A 16,350-nucleotide genomic window follows, 5' to 3' on the forward strand; every position below is an offset into this window, starting at 1 on the left:
CGTAAAGCGTGGAAATTTTACAGCGCGAGGAAATTTACCTACCTACCATTGCCCGTGTGCACCTGTTTTCATCCGTCTCTCATTAATAAGACCGTGTCAGTCCACCCCCGCTTTGCTCTAAGCCTCTTACCTACCTGTGGGATGGAGGCTTAACGATCCCATCGAGTCGAACTTCCTCCGAGTATACCTTCACCCCTCGTTGCGTCGCAGAGAAAGCAAATACACTTCTGAAATCCTTCAAGCTGAGGTTACCCAACTTTTTTCAACCCTTCCTCGAACGATAATGCAGGAGGTCACTGATCGATGTTTCTTCTGTTGGTTCACTGTAGCGTGTTGTCTTTCGTCATAGTGATAAACTTTGCAGCCAGAATACATATTTATGATATGTATTTTATGTTGTGATTTTGTTTTGAATACGATGCAACTTGGAAACTTAGTTAGTGTTTACAATAATTTGAAAAATCGAGTTTTGATATTGTTTGTTACAGAGATTGTTTTGTTACGATGATTACGATGATAAAGAAAGATTGAAAACAACGAAAGGATAAAAGATAAAATTCAGAGAAAAATAATCGTAGATCTATAGTTGTAAAAAAATTGTACATGTGTCACACGTCAAACGCTTTAGTTTTCTAAAATTGTCTTCCTTCCAATTATTTTCTCATAAAAAAGGAATTATAATAAGGGATTAAAATGCTCCATTATTATTCAGACACGATCACTAAAATCGTCCTTTCACTCCTCCCCCATCTCCTGAGTTTTCAAACTCTTGATTAACGACAGCGAAACGATCTCGTTACGCGAGGAATAAAGCAAAAATTGGGGTGGAGTTATAAAGATGCATTGAACTTAATTCCAGGGTAAAGTTACCACCACCACAAGCTCGCTCGTGAAATCTCATTTTTCATTCGGAAGAGGAAACAAATTGCGGTGAGAAAAATTTCGCGACGAAACTTTTTCATCCGGTAACCTGCGGATTCCTGAATTAGCCTTGGAAATCTTCTTATCTTTCTATGTATGTATATATGTGCGCATCTATCTCTCTCTTTGTGCGCATCTCTCTCTCTCTTTGTGCGCATCTATCTCTCTCTCTCTATGCGCATCTATCTCTCTCTTTGTGCGCGCGCATGTACATGTTGATTTTGGCAAAGCGTGTTTCTAGGCATGTATACGCGTCTACTTCGGCAAAGTCTCGAGGATTAACAAAGATGTCTGCACCTCAAGTTTAACTATTAACCCTTTATTTACCCATTTACGGTAAGTTTTAATCTGTTAAAGCGCTTGATACACGAATACACGAATAACGTGAGGTTGGAAAAGTTTTTTTTAATTGAGTAAAAAAAAATATATTTCTTTGAAGGAACAATTAAGTTTGAAATTGAGAATTATATTTCAGAAATATTCAATTATGAAGAAATATTTGAAGTTTTTTTTTCTCTTCTTTTCTCGACGAGATAAGTTTTTAATGAATAATCGGAAATGAAAGAAATCAAAGAAGGAAAAGGAATTGGAATTTATAAGATCTTTTTTGTTCGTTTCTCTGGTAGTTTGAATGAAAATTTTCTAATAATTCAGAATTGTTTATTACTTTTATTCTGATAAACTTCTTTATTCGAAAAATTCCTCGATTTTTTTGCACATCGATGCAATCTTTCACATCGCGAGAGGAAAATCCATTCGAGGAATTTTTGTGAGAGATGAAGGGTAACAGTTCGATGGAGCGAAATCCGTGGAACAAGAAACGATAGAGAGTTTTCTATCCAAAATTTAATAAGTCATTTTTCCGAAATTTGCGTAAATTCCGGGAATTAATCACGATGAAATAATTAACGTTATTGATTGAAGCGTTTTTCTTTTTTCATTTTATTTAAACATCGAAAGGTTTTATGAAGAGAAAAATTAAACAATAATTTCGTGATAATAAAAATAAGAGAAAATAGATAGAGTTTACGAATTTATATTTTTTTTCTTTCCATCGTATTTTGAAATTGACTACGAAATATTCTCCAAGTATCATCACGGAATAATATTCTGTTTGGAAACTTTCTCAAGACACTTTGTTGGCGAACTTGAAAAGTTTAATAATTTCCTTTGATAACTGCCAAACTATTATAAGTTTTCTTGACAATTTTCAAACCATGTCCTTTAACTTTAGCTATATTGTGCTTATATTTTTAAATTAATTCTCTTTTTAACGTCAATTTTCTCTCCTCTAATTCGTATTTATTTTTTTTACAAAGCAAAGAACATTATTAGAAGTTATGAATCAATTTTTTTAGTCTAAGAGTAAAAATAAGTTTCTAGTTCTCAAAAATTTTTTTTTCCAATTTTTTTTTAATCACAAAAGACATATCAGATTCGCGTACTTTTTAAAATTGCAAAGACCATTCAAAACGATCGTCAATAAGCATCAATCCAGCGAAAGTGTCATCATTCCAATCTTCTAAATTCTTTTCTTTCCCTAATTTATTAACACAAAGGATTACGATACATAGTTTTCACAATGCAAAGGACAAAAATCACTATTAATCACCTTTCTCCTCTTCATTCTTTTCATCCAAAACTATATTATCCCAGCAACAAAAGATTAATTCGCATATTTTTTACACAAAGAACACAAAGAACAGAGAGAGATCGAGCAAAAGCAGCAACCACCATTTCTAATCTTGAAAAATTCCAATTTATATTCCCAACGACAAAGGATTATCATACTCGCGTATTTTTTTTTTTTTTTTTTTTTACCACGCCGTGAACAGAGGTTATTCGAAGTAATAACCGATATTTGGCATCGGTTTTCCCGGCGCAGTTTCCTTATCTGCCGCAATTTTTCACCCGGCATTCCGGTCACGGATCTGGCAAATAAATCTTGCTTTTTTCATCGGCGTCCCGCGCCCACGAGGGAAAAGTTGTCCGCGTGCGCGGCTCCTCGGTGAAATTTCGAATGGAAGCGGGCCCTCCTCCCCCCTCCCTCTCGCTCTCCCCACTCTCGCTTCCAAACTTTTCGACGATCCTCGCGAGGAATGGGCGGCCCGCGTTAAGGCGCGTCCTCTCCCTCCCTTTTTCTCTCCTCTCTTCTATCCTTCCCGAGGAAATATCGCTACTTTCGCTAGGTTTTTTATAGTTCAACGGATATATTCCGCTCCTCAAGTTCCCTTGTTGCTTTATTTGGTCGAAGGAAATAATATATCATCGTACCTCTTGATTGATGAATTTTGATGGTTCGTAGGTTCGAGAAAAGAGAAAATTTGGAATAATTAAGGGTGATCTGTATATCTCAATGATAGGGGAAATTTAATAGTTGAATAAAGTTATTTCAATGATTTATTGTTCAAAACATAATAATTATATGATTATATGAAAAGGGGATCAATTATAATAGCTAAGAATAAATGTTGTTCATTTTAATATAAAAAGTAAAAGTACTTAAAATAACTTTATTCGAAATTTTTGGCTTTTTCACAAGTTAATGGACAAAAGTGATTTGCATAAAAGTATTTATCGAATATTAATTTTATATAAATGATACGATGATAATATATATATATTAAGTTATATATTTATTTATCTTAAATTCGATGTAGATAAATTAAAAAATCGACTTTTTTTCAAAACTTTTTTATATAGTTTTATATATTTATCAAAAATACTCTGAACTTGTTGCTTTTCAATCAACATTGATGACAATCTTTTCACAGACCCGATGTTCAAGTAGAAAATTTTTATGTAGTAGTATGTAAATATAATCGAGTTATACTGCTAGATATTTATCTTAATTTCGATTGAAAAAGATTACCCGATATAACGAGAAAAAATTCTTTTAGTATTCGCCATAAATCTGACTAAACTGCGACTCTATGATTGTTTTTATGATACTAACTATTAATGAACCTCCTATGTTTATTGCTTTGTATTCTTTTCCACGACCGTCCAATAGATCTGTATTAACAGTACGAACCATAAAAGTTTTTGTAACGATGAAATACGATTTCATTGAACGTGCATATCACGTTTACAAACTTTTTTTTGTTGCATCGAATCACCATACGTTTCTGAAAATCTGAAGTTTTGAGAAAGAAAATTATTTTCAATCGTAATTCGTCAGATTTTATAAAAAAATTGTTAAAATACTTTAAAAATATTATCGAATAAATTCTATTTCGAGACATTATTATTCGAAAAAATTATTTATTTATCCATTAAATATTCTTTTCTCTCTCTTAATAATTTATTACAATTTCACTACAAGAATAAATATATATTTTTACATCAAAAATATTCTCAAAGCCTAAAGAATCCATCATTCAACAATCGAACTTCCCATAAAAATAGCCACAAGTCGTTTGGAAAAGATTATTAATCAGTTATACTATTCAATTATGTTACAATCACGAAAACAAATATTAAAAATATTCTCAAAGTCTACAATCCACTATTCTACAAATATTCCATGAAAACAGCCATAAGTCTCAAAGGTTTTCTCATCGACCGATTGAAAACGGTTGTTAATCACCTATTCCATATTACAATTTCCTTGTTGAACAATTAGAAAAGGTTGTTAATCAATTTATATTATTCCATTATGTTACAATCATAAACAAAAACACATCAAAGCCTAAAATCCCATGAAAACAAGTCTCAAGTCGTTTCCTCATCTACCTAATGGAAAAGCTTGTTAATCAATTATATTATCCCATTAGACTAGGCAAAGACTCTACAACCTAATTTCTCACGAGAACAAGTACACATTTGCCCGTGGATCGATCGGAAAATGTTTTCGAAAAGCGACAAACGTTTCGTCGATTCTCACGGAAACAACGATCTCCCAACAATGAGACACGAATTGGAAGTTCCTCGAAAGCGGGCAACAAAGCTTCTCCGCATTGAGAAACTTTGACCGACAGAGAGCGCCGCCATTGTGGCGGAAACTTCTCAGAGATATTGGATCCCGGGGACGATTTATTTGGCTGGAAGTGAAAAAAAATTTCCACACCAGGATTTCGATACCTCCTCCATCGATTCCGCAATTTTTTTTTCCTTTTTCCTCTTTTTCTTCCCTTTCTTCGGCAACCTTCCAGCGAAAGCTAGTAAACCGGCTGCCCTTGACGTTTCATTAATTGAATCGTGAAATAACGTGAAATTACAAATCGTGCCGCGTCTGGAAAAATAATCGTTGCCGTTGGAACCTGCTTCTTACGTGATCTCAGACGTTTCTGGACTAACTCTTGTAATTGTCTGCGCCGAACGTGAAAGTCTTTTGAAGAAGAGCGGATAGATGTTTCTTCGAGGGCCCGCGTTCCGAATTTTAATTCTTCGACGAATAGACGTTTAATTTTATTACGAAATTTTGGGAAATATTGGGATTACATTTATTTATTTGTAATTATCTCGTAACAATTTTTGTTTTTCGAAGCATGTCGAGCATGAAAATTTATTAAAGAAGAATGGAAGTTTTCTCGATCTTTGAATTTTAATTATAAATATGAAATTTAAAGAAATACAATATCTCAATTTGCATTTTAAAGATAAGATTTGCTAAAGTGGAGATCGTTGTTCGAACTCATTCATTTATTAGAATAAAATCTCAGCGAAGATTAATCATTATTATTATCTATAATTATCTAATAATGATGAAATTATACAGCACGAAAGGGTTTTAAAGAAGAACGGAAACTTTCTCAAATTTTAATTTTAAATTTTTCGTAAATGCAATTTTTATTTTTATAAAATTTAGAAAAGAAAAAAATTCGAATATTACGATCCTTTTTCGTCCAAAAAAAAAAAAAAAATAAAATCCTTTAAGATTCATCCCGCTTCGTAAAGATTCGTGATAAAGTCGCACGATTCTTAGGGGAGTCGTATACTCGAATTTCACGGACATAAATCAGAGTCAAGAACGATTTTCTCTCATTGACGGCTAACAAGCGCCTGTTGTCGAAGGATAGCAAGAGTACAAACGTTCGTGGTCTCTTTGTAATGCGAGTTCAACAGGATCCTAAGTTAATTTCTGGGGAGGGGAAGGCTCGAAAACGTGATCCATGGCGGCTAGCTATGATTCGTTTGGAAGCGTGCCAAAGGAAACAACATTGGAAAGAGGGAAGAGAGTGGAACGTTCGAGAATAAAGGAGAAAAAAAGAGTAAAAGGTGAGGCGTCTTTGCTTGCGATTAATGTGACATTAATGGTCTTTGAACCGTCTGTGCCACACTTTCTTTGTTCTTTTTTTGAAAAAAAACATTGAGCAAAGTTTGAGAAAAATCCAAATCTTCTTAAAATTCATGGTATTTTTGAGAAAATGGCAGAATTTAGAGATAAGAAGTTCCTTTCTTCGTGGTCAAAGTTACTTCAAAGTTATTTTTTGATAACCAGTCTAAAAAATATTATTCTACATGTTATTCTACATTTTTTACTTATATAATCGTGCAATAATCTTCTAATAACTCACTCTTGATAATTCGAATCCAGTCTAGAATTAGCTAAATTTCCTCGAATTTATTAGTATTTTTTAAAAAAACCATTCACACAATATAGAAATGTAGAATTGTTATACCAGATAATCTTATAATATAACCTCATTCGAAAAAGAATTAAAAAATCACAATCAAACATTTACAGAGAGTTAATCTCCAAATTTGAAATTAATATCAATTTTTCTAGCTAATCAAGTTTTACTTACAGAAAAAGACAATTTTCAATCTTTGCTTTTTCGTGAACTGTTACATACAGGAAAAGAATGGCATTCTTACGATAATTCATAAAAAAATATTCCTTGAAAAATTGAAACTGTGATAAATATGGAAATTTGCAGGAATTTCGTTTATTTGTAAATTTACATATCATGGAGCGAAGACGTTCGATCTCGTTGCAATGGAGATGGTTGCAAGAAGAAAGGCGGCTTTCCATGAAATATGTCGCGCGATGTAAGGACGACGAAATTCCTGGAGCACCCGCGATGCAATATCTCGTGTGCTCTGTCTTCCTTTCCTCTATGAAGGCTGTATTTCGAGGGACGGAGAAGCAAGCTTGAACGAATGAGGAACTGGAAAGGGCGCATAGCTCGCGAAATGAAATTTTAACGAGATTCTTAGTTGAGAAGTGAACGATGACCTCGAGAACATTTTTGAAAATACTCAAGTTTGAATCTGGCGTTTTTTGATTTCATTTTCGATCTTATTAGATCGATCGATGGTATTTTATTTTATCATATATAGTAATTTAAAACGACGATCTATATTTAAATTTCGATGCATTAACATAAGCATAAAATCCAGAGAATTCTAACGTATCGATATAATGTAAAAATTTTTTTATTTTTCATGATATACGTAAACTAATTATGAATTGACAATAGTTTAATTTATAAATGTAATTTTATATTCAAATAGTTCAGATAATAATTATATGTATAAAATAATTTTGAAAATATTTCAACTTTCAATTTTAAATGATTATCCTAACGTAGCTTTACAAATGAAAATAATTTTTACGAATTTGAAATTATAACTTTTCTATTACTATGTAGTGTGTAGTGGGATTGTCAACAAAGCGTCTGAAGTGGGGATAGCAAAAGACTTCTCTTGTCCTTGTAACGTCCTGCGAGACTTTTTTCTAGCAGTAAACAGTATATGTATCTTTAGTTTCGCATTGAATTATTCTATAATGGACTGTGGATGTTTACACATTTGTGCAAGGTTGAAATATACGAAAAAATTTCTATGCATACAAAAAGATAAAATAAAGAATAAAATAATAAATATAATAATATAAAATATAAATATAAATATAAAATAATAAATAAAATAAATTCTCATTTAAGTTCTAAAATTTTGTATGACTAATCTATTTATTAGATTCGTGTATGCTTACGTTTCTTAGTATATGTTTAATAAAAGATGGCACAAATTTGTATAGAATCCTTAATTTTCCACGTATTAATTTATTTGTAAGTTCAATCGTTATCCTCGCATCGAAGATAAGAAGAGAAATTTGTTTTCGAAACGAAAAAATTAAATGAAACTTCCTGTAGCTGTAACTTCGAGGATGAGGAATGAGTTTACATCGGTGGAACCTCGAAAGGGCATTCGTTTTCCAAATTTTCGACGAAACAATCGCGCGTTGTCAGAAAATCGAGAATCGAGAGGCTCAGTGAAATCTGGAACGTCGATTAAAGTTTCCGATATCGGCTGTAAAAGACGCCCCGAAACTGGAAACTTTCGTGAAATCCCAATGGACGTTTCGGTTACCAACTTTTCGCGCGAAACGCCAGTTTTTTTCCCCCTCTAATTGGTAAACTTCGGTCATAATTTTTAAATTTTTACAAATACGATGTCTAAAATTTATCGAAGTAGAATGTAGAAATCGAAGTTTTAAGATTATTAGCATTCGGTGACACGAACATATGCGTCATATCCTATTCTATATGGCAGTTGAGTACGCGCATGCTCGAATTTTTTTTAAGAAACATGTAAAAAACGAAGAACAATTTTTTACATATTCAGCTTTCCTTTTGCATATGCGTTTAATAGAATTGTCATCGATCTTTTTGAGTCAATCGTTGCATTTCTCACTCGTTTTCTCAATTGTCCTTTCTATTTATCAAAAATCTTTATCCTCCATTGGAAAAATACACGCTTCAATTTCTGTGTTAATAAAATCGATGTTAATAAAAAAAAAAAAATAACTTTGCCGTTTTACTTTTAAACAAAATGTCCTTCCTTATCCAGAATGGAAATCTAAAATCGTCACGCGCGTTTCAATCCACATTGTTTCAAAAATTCCTTTCTTAATTCAACGCATTCTTCACCCATCACAGCGTAACGACAACACGTGGGTTTAATTGGCGCGGCGAACGTATGAAAAGCTCAGCCACCGACAACAATGAGGCGCAGGTTCTACGCGTTTCACCGACAAAGACGAGGTCTCACGTGGGTAATCCACGACAAAAGCGATGAAACCGTATTTCCTTCAACGTATAAATCTGAATGGATGCTTGAATATTTGGCGATAAATCTACCGATATCGACAAAATTTATACAGGATAATCCTTGATAAATTTCCAGCGTTCTGTTCATTCAAATTCAACTTAATTTCATTAATTAATAGATATTGAATACTGATTGGCTTAATCAGTTTGAATAATCAATTTAACGAAGGAATAGAAACGAGTGAAATTATCATTATCCATTAAATATTTACTTCTATAAAATATTATATTATTTTATTTCATATTTCATACGTTTTTATACTCAATTATCAAAAATTAAAACTAAAGAAAATACACGCGTAATACATTGTGAATTTCTAAAACAAAAGTACGTCGCTACTGCCATCTGGACGTTCTTGCATGAACTAAAAAAAGTACGAACAATACCTCAAAAATAATAATTGGAAAAAATATATACACACGCGTTTTATAGACAAAAGTTAAAAAATTATCAATCATTAAAAGAGATGATAGTTGATATTATTCGTTGAAAAACTTGTGCAATTTGTCCATAGATTAGCCAAAAAATTTATAGATTCATCGCTCTTCGTCCCTCCCTCCCTTCCTTCACGTCTCTAGGTGAACTTAATTACAAACCAACGCGAAGCTACGACACTGCCGGAAATTAATAAATATCCGGCCGGAAATTCGCCGTGGAACATCTGTTCCGTGAATCTCGGTTACAGCCGTGTGGCTCTGCCTATCAGAAATTCGTTGGCACGGTGAATACAGTGGATACATGCATACATACGTATGCGCATACATACACGTATGTTTTATCGACTCGAACGTTATTGACTAGAACGATGCGACGCAATTTTATGGTTTTAGGTCAGATCTGTCGTTGTGTTCTGTCGATTATTGATAAATAATATCGTTTCGACAAATAGTACGTATTATAAATTGTTATAAACTTCGACAAGAATCAAATTTTTAGGAAAATAAAAATAGAATCGATAAATTTTTATCTTAATTTAATTTCTCCAATTTTTGAAAATATTATATATTTTTTTAAATATATTTTCTCTAATTAAAAATTAATTTGTAAACGTTTATAATTTAAAATTATTTTACTTCGAATTGAAAAATTATATTTTCTACATTAATTAATTTAATATAGACGATAATAAAATGCATGAAAATTCAAATTAACATGTAACCACATCTAATGTAATTAATATGGTTATCCATCATGTACCGGATATAATCTGATTATTATAAATTGTCTAATTTCCAAACTATGATAATAACGTAGCTATCAATTTATGATTAATCGTTATAGTTTCCTCCAATAGTTTCGTCTGATGATACTGGAAATTTGAAAACTCGATTTAACGATCCTTTTGCGATATTTTTGCAAAATCTGATTAACGTTTAAAATGTATCAAAATTATATTTAATATATTTTCTTTTGATACTCTATATCTCTCCAAATTTGAAAACTTTCAAACATATTATTCTTTTATGATATATTGTTAGCAAATAATAAGATCCATTACGTTTGTACAATGATTATAAGGCAATATAAGGGTCAAAATATTTGATCTCGTTTAAAGTTCAGTGACAATCTAGTTTAAGACCAGTGATTATCTTCACCGAGACAAAGGGTATATCAATCTTAATAACAGTTTAAATCAAGTTTCTTTCCCTACCCTTTTATTTTCATTGTACTTAAATCACTCGTACGAATGAAACATTTCTCACTAAATTCGCTCTCTAAACATCGTCTTACTAAAGTTCTTACTAAAGTCACACTTTTTGCACATAATCTTTATGCAATCAACGAATCTTCATCATATCATCGTATCATCGACATACGAAAGTTATATCATCGAAGCCTATTTTGAAATTTCGAACTCGCCGTTGAACTCATTTCTCGAGTATTCAACGCATCATACGTGTTGCACGAGCCATCAAATACTCATCGAGAAGGGAAACGAAAGCGAGGAAACGTAGAACGAGGAGCAAGGTGCAATTAATGGGAGAACCGATGCCTTTACCCGGCAGGGAAAACGTTTCATCGAGAGCGGAGGAAAGCGCGGTTGAGAACGAATGTGCATACGCCGCGAGCAGAGGCAACGTCTTACCTTGACCGAACGCTTCCGGTGTTCCTTTGCTCTCTGTTGGTTCTACCATTTTGCGAGTATAACTTCCCGCGGTTAGATAATATTATAGGATAAGTTATTCGAAGCTAGCAGTAGGATTGAAAATTTGAGAATTTAGATTCTATTGGATTCTATCCGCTACATTTTCTGGACGAGATGAGAATAGGGCTGTGGAAAATTAGCGAAATTAGCAGAGACTTTAGGGGAAAGTTAGGAATTGCAAAATTAGCGGAGTGGTTTCAAACTTTAATCCATAATGTTCAGTACTTCTTCGTGGGCAAGGGTAAAGCTAGGGATGGCGAAATTAGCGAAATGGAATCTTCAGATTTTAGGCCCTAACATTTTCTATTGCTCATGGTTGCTGTGAACATAAGAGTTGCGAAATTAATTAAGATTGGAAACTGAAGATTTTAGACAAAAGCAAAGATATGAATTGCAAAAATAGTCAATAAAACTTGAAATTTTTAGCTCTGTTATATGCCCCACTATATTACATACTGTCTATGATTGATCTTGGACAATGTCGAAGCTATGGATAAATATAAAAATAGAAAAATAGAGTGGGTATTACTAGTCTTCTACATTCTACGTTTATATATTCTACGACTACGTTTTGTCCGTGCAATTAATTGTTGAGCAGCTTGGCTACACTATCTCTTTTGCGCCTCTTAGATATTCAGCTCAAAACGAAACTCTGTATCTCTCTCTATCTTTCTTTATCCCTCGTGATTAGCTCTTCAAGCATATCCCTCGTGAACGAAAGTGAAATCGTGAAGGAGTGTGCAACGGCGGATACAAAGCACAGGATCAGGAATTGGAAGTTTGCCAAGAGGAATTGATGATTAATTGATTAACCTCGGTTCGATTGCCACTGCATTTCGATTCTCATGGTGATTTAAGTACTTATCGTTTGGATAATATTAACGTTTCGAGAATATTCCTGTAAAAAAAGAGATTTAGAATTTTGTATAATAAATATTATTTCATAATTTACTTTTAATATTTTAAATCCAAGTAAGAAACGTTTGAATCGATTCACTCTTGTAATATCTTGCTCTTTCTAGTTCTTGTTCCCTTGTTTAACAACTGTTGCATATACATATGCGTAATAACTGTAATATTTATCACTCTGCACGATAGTTAAGTTCCTGCCATGGTGGGACGATCGCCTACATACCGTTAGAATTGCATATAATTCCATAATAAACGCCTAACTTACGAGTGTCGTTGAGCATGACGTCGCTCGACAAAGACTGACTCGTAAGTTATACGAAACGTACAAACTTGTGCGTTTAAACACGAAATATCGCGTGAAACAAAACATATTCATTAATCTCCATAAGAAATAGGATTACATGTAAACGTATACGAATATTCATTTTTAACATTAAACATTTGCATGCATTTAACGATAAAGCATCATATTTTTACATAACTATATCATAGTCTCAATACACATTTTACAATTGTCCATTGTGCACTCGTTATTTCCTCAGTTCTCTGATCTTTTTCTCAAAAAGGAAACATTTCCTGGTTCTCCGTCATTTTAAAAAAATTTCTGAAACCACAAAGTATTCAATATAGAGTGTTGTTATATTCGTAGAATACTTTTATAATATCAATTCTGGATGTCAAAACAAACTTAAAATTTGGTATGCAAAAATGTCAATTAACACAAAATAAAATGAGAGAGTAGTACTTTCACTTCATCTAACTCAAACTTAAATAAATTTTAATTTCAATTTCAATTTTTTGGGAGGCATTTTTTTGTTCTCTTTACGAACGAAAAGAAAGCGAACTATACCTAACTGTTACTAGTAATCTAATAGAAATGCAGATGTCGCGATTAGCACAATTTTTCATATGTCAATATTATTGCACACCAATTTCTGTATTTGTTTCGATTGCTAGAATCAACATTTCAAAGATATTAAACGAAAATATCAACACTTCATCGTAACATAAATCTAAAATTCCACATATAATCTCCACTCACATACACACGAACATTTCTCGATCGATTATACCCACTTTAACCTCACCGTTCGAGATTTATTTACGAATTGATGAGTATGATGTTCAACTTGTGCTTCGGATGATGTCTGTGAATCTCAATGATCTTCCCTTTGTGTTTCCTTCTCCCATGAGTGATGATGTAAATTATATTCCGGGGATCGGGGTCCGAAGTGGCGTTTCCACGTTCCACAGTCCAAAACAAGAGGATCGCGAGCGTGATCACGCTTAACCAAAACACGGTACGGTGCATGGCTGACGCTGCATTATCGGCCGCGCATCGTTTTGGTCGGCTTTTATAAGCTGACCGGTTTATCGAAATTCGTAGTGGACGTGACGAATCGCGGTGTAAATTTGCCGGCTCGTAAATCGGTTAAGTATCCATCCAATGATAAATTTCAAGCGGAAAGGAAAATTCCGTTTTCCAGTCGGTGATTTTCGACGAAAACTCGGGTTTCATAGATTTTAACGCTTCGCTATGGCGTGGATGGGATGAATTTTAAATTGAATTAATATCGAGATGAATGGGGAAGTAGTTTAATCTAATGGGATTATTGAGTTTCGGTTAAATGGAATTGATCGGCGAAGAGTGGCCATTTAAATGTTTCATCGAAATGGTTGAAGATATTTCTTTGAAATTGTTTGTAGGAATTAATTTCTTCGAGCTTATTATTGCGAGTATGATTATTAAAGAATTATCGAAATTAATATTGAAAGAAATTTTTTTATTAGTAAAAAAGTAAATATGTTAAAATATTTTCTTTAATATGTGATCCAGTTTCTTTTTTTTTTTTTGTTTCTCAAGATAAACATCGAAAGAAAGGCAATTTGATGACGTTAATGATATCGACAATAACAAATCTGAAAATCATTTATAGATCTGTACAAAATATCACTTTCCCAAAGAATTTTAAAATTTTATCATCAAATTATATCTCGTACGATAAATAATAATTTCTAAAAATTTATTTTTTATTTTTCACGAAAAAATAAAATTCGCAAAGTAATATATCACTTCTAATATAAATAACAAATTATTCCTTCTCCATATTATGAAATGGTTGATCCAATATTTGCAAAAGGATGATAGGAAAAATCCATAAATCGAAATCGAACATACCATAAATATAATGATCACTGGATACTTTGATTGGTAAACAAATTTCAACGAGATTCACGAGAGAAATTAGCTTCGAGTACACGGATGCGTTCAATTATCATTATCGGCCGAATTCCGGAAGCGTGAGGTTCGTTTGTAGCCAATACATTGCGATCGATAACAAGCCAGAAATTGCATTCCCTTTCAACATCCTACGTTTATCAATGCTGCTTCAATCGCGTCTCCGTTTCCGGTTTGCGTTTATTGGTCGATTCTAGCAGATCAGCATACATTAAGCGGAAATTAAATTTTATTTATTCTATTTATTTCAAGGCCATTTTGAATAAATTTTGTAATATAAATATAATATAAATTAAGTATATTAAATTTATATAAATAGTATTATTAAATAGTATTATTTAATAGTACTTTCATACGATTACAAAAATTTTATATTACAAAATCAAACATTTTATTAGAAAATGAAGATATAAAGGTATAAATATTTTTTCTATTCATTTCAGTGATGATATAAAATATGTTATTTGCTTTTTATTTGCGTTTATTGGTCGATTCTAGCAGATCAGCGTACATTAAGCGGAAATTAAATTTTATTTATTCTATTTATTTCAAGGCCATTTTGAATAAATTTTGTAATATAATATAAAATATATAATAAATATATAATAATATAAATATATAATATATAATATAAATTAAGTATATTAAATTTATATAAATAGTATTATTTAATAATACTTTCATACAATTACAAAAATTTTATATTACAAAATCAAACATTTTATTAGAAAATGAAGGTATAAAGATATAAATATTTTTTCTATTCATTTCAGTGATGATATAAAATATGTTATTTGCTTTTTAAAAGAGAGAAATCTGACATGACTAAAAAAAATTAAATAATGGAGAAAAAACTTTTTTCATTTTTATTCCTCACGTTATGAAAAACTTTATAAATGATTATAGGTTGTATGCAAAAACGAGTAAGTGAGATATTATACGTGACATTGAATAACCATGAGTGATCATGATGCTTGAATTCAGGTCAATGGGAACGAGATTTATAAATATTGAAATTATATCTCTGAAAGTTTCGTGTACAAAAAGCAAACAGCGGACATCATTTTTCAGCCCAACGAAATATTTTCATTTTTCCAATATTTTCCAAATTATTCTCAATTTTTTCTATCCTTTCGAATTCATCGAATAAATAATTCCGACGATTGAAAACACAAAATCTGAAGCTAGTTCGATACAAGTTTTACAATCGAAGAGGATGGAGAATAAAAAAGCGAAAATATTAGAAATATTTACATATTTTTGTTCTTTTTTTTTTTCTTTAATTTTGATACATTTTCTGTATTTCTCACGACAAAGTCTATATATAAGACAAAGGGAAAAGGGAATGGTTTGTTACGTCGCCTGTTCTCTAAGAAGATTTGCCAATTTCATACGGACAGGAATACAAAGAGTCTAACGGAAGTGCACGTTGAAAAAGGAAGAAATAGAGGAATCGTTGGAAAAGAAAGTTCAAAAAAACAGTTTTTTTTTTCTAAAAAATCGTATTTATAAGTTTTACTATTGTATTGTGTTATTTTATCGATTTCTCATCGATCATAATTATAATTATAATTATAATAAATAAAATTATAATTAATATTATAATTAATAATTATTTATAATTATAATTAATAAAATTTACTTATAAGATAATTACAGTCGAATAATTAGAATCTGCAATAAAATGCCATATATATTTACATGCATCGAAAATAGAATATATTTATCACCTTGAATCAATAATAGATCTCTATCCGCTTTGTCACAGTAACAAGATGCTTCAAGAAGTGATGGAACTTCCGTTTCAGTCAACGTGAACAAAAGTGGAATAGGATGGTCGGTGTGTTTCAGTTTGATTAAATTCCACTTCGTACTTGGACATTTGATTACGAGATTACCCATCGGCTTGGCTAAAGTTCAGCTAACGTCGCCACGTTATATCAAGCTCGTCGAACCATTCTCCAATTTCCTGTATTTACGCTATTTATATTTAAAAAGGCTTGTCTCGCAAATTTGAAGCTAAATTTAACGAGTATTCCAAATTAAAACAAAAAAAAAAAAAAAAAAAAAAAAA

At 31.9% G+C, this 16,350-nt stretch overlaps 1 protein-coding gene and 1 long non-coding RNA gene across 2 annotated transcripts in view; both read right to left on the minus strand.

The window, feature by feature from the left end:
• The window catches only part of LOC102677251 (pleckstrin homology domain-containing family A member 7-like), a 148,404-nt gene that overhangs the window by 115,217 nt on the left and 16,837 nt on the right, over window positions 1-16,350 (minus strand). The window lies entirely within an intron of this gene.
• LOC102674964 lies at window positions 11,362-13,730 on the minus strand. The gene is made up of 3 exons (XR_004150509.1): window positions 13,080-13,730; window positions 12,078-12,641; window positions 11,362-12,023 (listed from the first exon to the last, which is right to left on the minus strand). It is a non-coding gene; the product is annotated as an uncharacterized LOC102674964 (long non-coding RNA).

The sequence above is a fragment of the Apis dorsata genome, unplaced genomic scaffold (genome assembly GCF_000469605.1).
Source record: "Apis dorsata unplaced genomic scaffold, Apis dorsata 1.3 scaffold_236, whole genome shotgun sequence".
Classification (NCBI taxonomy): domain Eukaryota; kingdom Metazoa; phylum Arthropoda; class Insecta; order Hymenoptera; family Apidae; genus Apis; species Apis dorsata.